This window comes from Herpailurus yagouaroundi, unplaced genomic scaffold (assembly GCF_014898765.1).
Source record: "Herpailurus yagouaroundi ecotype Mexico unplaced genomic scaffold, PumYag 64577, whole genome shotgun sequence".
Lineage (NCBI taxonomy): Eukaryota > Metazoa > Chordata > Mammalia > Carnivora > Felidae > Herpailurus > Herpailurus yagouaroundi.
The window spans coordinates 1-3261 of record NW_024417863.1 but is presented as its reverse complement, the minus strand read 5'-3'; the positions used below and the strand labels follow the sequence as shown (position 1 = coordinate 3261).

At 45.7% G+C, this 3261-nt stretch overlaps 1 long non-coding RNA gene across 1 annotated transcript; it reads left to right on the top strand.

Annotated features, from left to right (window-relative positions):
- The first annotated feature begins 670 nt into the window (after positions 1-670).
- Positions 671-3125, top strand: LOC121024418 (uncharacterized). Its single transcript, XR_005787694.1, has 3 exons — positions 671-884; positions 1512-1667; positions 2956-3125. It is a non-coding gene; the product is annotated as an uncharacterized LOC121024418 (long non-coding RNA).
- The last annotated feature ends 136 nt before the right edge of the window (positions 3126-3261 follow it).

Sequence of the window (3261 nt, the reverse complement as noted above, 5' to 3'; positions counted from 1 at the left end):
CCAAGAAGCACAAAGTAAATGCTGTGGCCATTTTCAGTTCTAAGTCTTTACAGACAGCCACATCTTTCTGTACAGGACACTCTCCTGCACTTGTCTCTGGTTTGTGTGTCGTATGGTCTGTCTGCTGTTTTTGTTTTTTCCCCAAATGCAAAACCTTTACTGCCGAGTCTACAGGCTTCTCTGTTTCCCAGCTGGCATCTTTTTGTAATAACTTGAGCAGCTAAGAGTGCCTAAAGGTGGGGACCATAGGGCTTTTCTAATGTGTTCCTTTAAGAAATCAAGGAAGATGACACCACACTCCACTTGGAAGTTTCCTACCTTGCCTCATTCTTTGTGGATCTCCTCCATGTGGAATCTTTGCTCTTGCTGTGTCTTCCTCTCCTGTTTCCTTCTATTGAGGATTTTAATGTGCTCACAAAAATCTGTGGGTATCGTTACAATACGAAAATGCGAACTGCCTTCACTCCAACTTATATTTTTGTATGTGTCCTTTAGAATGTAAATTTCATACCCATCAGCATTTTGGTAAACATGCTGTCCAGAATCCCTTCAGGTGTGCCCTGGGCACAAACACTCTGAACTATGATAGAAAACATGCATGGAAACTTAAGTTGTGAAGAGAAAAAATCCAAAATTACCTGTGTGGCAAGTCCCCCCAGTGTCTTTCACTTGTGTTCACATGAGCACGTTCTCTCGTGTCCTGTGTCACAGGTACAGCTAAAACATGGAAACTTACACCAGACATCAAAGTGCATTTGTGCTAATTTTGTCTTTTAGAATTTCAGCTCATTTTTCCAGAGGACACAATTACCCTGCAAAGTGTACTGCACTTAAGCTGAGAAGTACCTCCGAAGTGAAATAACTTAGCTGAACCCAACTAACATGTATAGGTTACCTGTTTCTCTAAGAGCACGCTTTCCCAGGTCCTCTGCAGGCCCTCAGGATCCCCATCTCCCCATGTGTCTTTGTGTCCATGGATAGCACTTCCAGAGAGGAGGAGAGCCCATTGTCGGGACAGAAGTAGTTTGGGCACAGGCAGGGGCTTAGAGGCAGAGCTCTGAGCCACGAGGGTATGATTCCATGTGTGGACACTGGGATTGTCATTCCTTCTCATTCTGTAGTTCTTCACAGACACAATAAACAGCCTCTGGGGTGGAGGGGATGAAGGGTGGAGTGTGATCCTGGACATAGTTGCTTTCCTATCTGGAATATGCTACTTTGTTAATTTAGTCTTCAGCCTATAAATCTTCTAGGAAAAGGGCCCTTGCTGTTTCTACGTTTCCAGACACGTGGGGACACTAATTTATCCCAATCACATCCATTCTTCACCTCAAAGCTGTAAGTGGAACCCAAAGTATGGGAAGAGATTTTTGGCGCTGATGCTGCCCTCTTGGAACCTGGTGGTGGGGAAGCTAGTAGGATATGAGCACTGCTGCTTTGGGTTTCCGCTTTTGGCTGGTGTTGGTGCTCTCTTCTGTCCTATGAACATACCTCTCATTTCTTTTCCGCAGGCTATTTTGTATGCAAGAGTCCTGGCCCTTTCCCAGGATTGCCTTGCAGGCTGTACCCCGCGGACCACCCTTCACCACCAGTCATGGGCTATAGGCCACATCCCCCTCCTCCATCTACTCTATTTGTTAAGAGGACCTGAACTGGCTGAGTGGCTGGTAAAGTATATTCATCTTCTTCATGATTGACTTTGTGGCAATGATGTAGAGACAGTTGTGAGTCCTGGCAATCCAACTACAAACTGCCTGAGGACACTGTAGCATATCTCAAGTTTCTCAGGACATACATACAATGGGCAGTGGCATGTCCCTGTAATACAGTGAGCTATACGTTTCTCTTGTCAAGTGAAAGAGGAGTTTTTACACAAAAGTAGACGTATCAGCAGTACTGGTGGGTATGTGGGAGACACAATGTGTTGGGGTCTGTAATGAATGAAGTGCACCCCTAACTTTTAGAGCATCAGGTGTCCTGTGTGAAAGAGGGACACTCATTACTTGTGATCACCAGTGAGGATCCAGGGCAAAACCGGGGGAGCCTTGAATCATACAGGAATAGAAGGGAAGTCGAGCACAGTAAGCAGAGTTTGAGGAGGTGCAGAGGGGAGGGTGTTGGGGTCAGGGAGATGCAGTTGGAGGTCATTCCGGCCACAGCCTGAGCAGGGAGTGTGAGGTCCATACGGAACTGCTATGTGGGATCGCTCTCAGTGCACGCAGGTCATCACCTAAAAAGAGTCTCGTCTCCCTGGATTTTCCTGAAGGTTCTGGATATTTGTGGGGGGAAAAGAGCCCTGGATATATGGGGTATTTACCTTGGTCTTATGAAAATGCTGTATGCCCAAGTTCATATCCCTCAAGAGACTAAAAGTGGAGACAGGGTCTAGATCAGCTGAGTCATCCTACGATTCAGGGCTGGCCAGATGACACCACTGCTGGACCCCTGTCATCACCCTGACTACAGCTTTGCATCTCCTCAAACTTCTCTCACAATATTATGACAGCTGTGTTATCTGTGAAAACAGGGGTAATATTTGTTTCTAAGAATAAGAGAAAAAGAAGACATTCAGTGCAGAAAGCGTCTGCAAAATCTCTGGGAAGGGTCCACACAATGATCCTCCAAAAAAGATGGTCATGGGAGTTCATGAAACTAAGACTGTTAACAACTCAGCCCAGGGAGTGGGGATCACTGTTTTAAAATATAAGACAATGTCCCTCGTTTTTCTATTAGAATTCGGGCCCTGTCACACAATGAAAGAAAAGATAATTATGGGAATGTGTACATTCAGAGGCCTAGATCTGAAGACAATCATTTTCTATTACACATAATCTCACAGATGCAGCCACACACTACAGTGTTCATCTGAGGCCACAGAGAAACTACAGAAGACAGAATGCATGTAGGAAAACATAAGACCACAGGGAAATAAACCAAAATCTCTTTGCCTTATAGGACAACTCTTTTGACAGTGAAGAGGACTGTGCACGGTGACAGACAATCGTGTTTGTATATACATTTTAAGAAGGTGTCAGATCTACCTGAATGCTCTCCCTGCCCATCCTGTCCCCTCCACTTTGTCCTTCCTACTGTCCCCTAATCTACCTTTCATCGTTTTGTCTCTGTGTCAGCATCTGCTTCTAGGGCCATCTACTCTCGCTCCCCATTGAGTGCACACAGGGGGGTTCCTGTACACAAATGAGGGAGGATAGAAGCAAGATCACCCTGTGTGCAGGGGAGCCTGAGGGAGTTTTCCAGGGC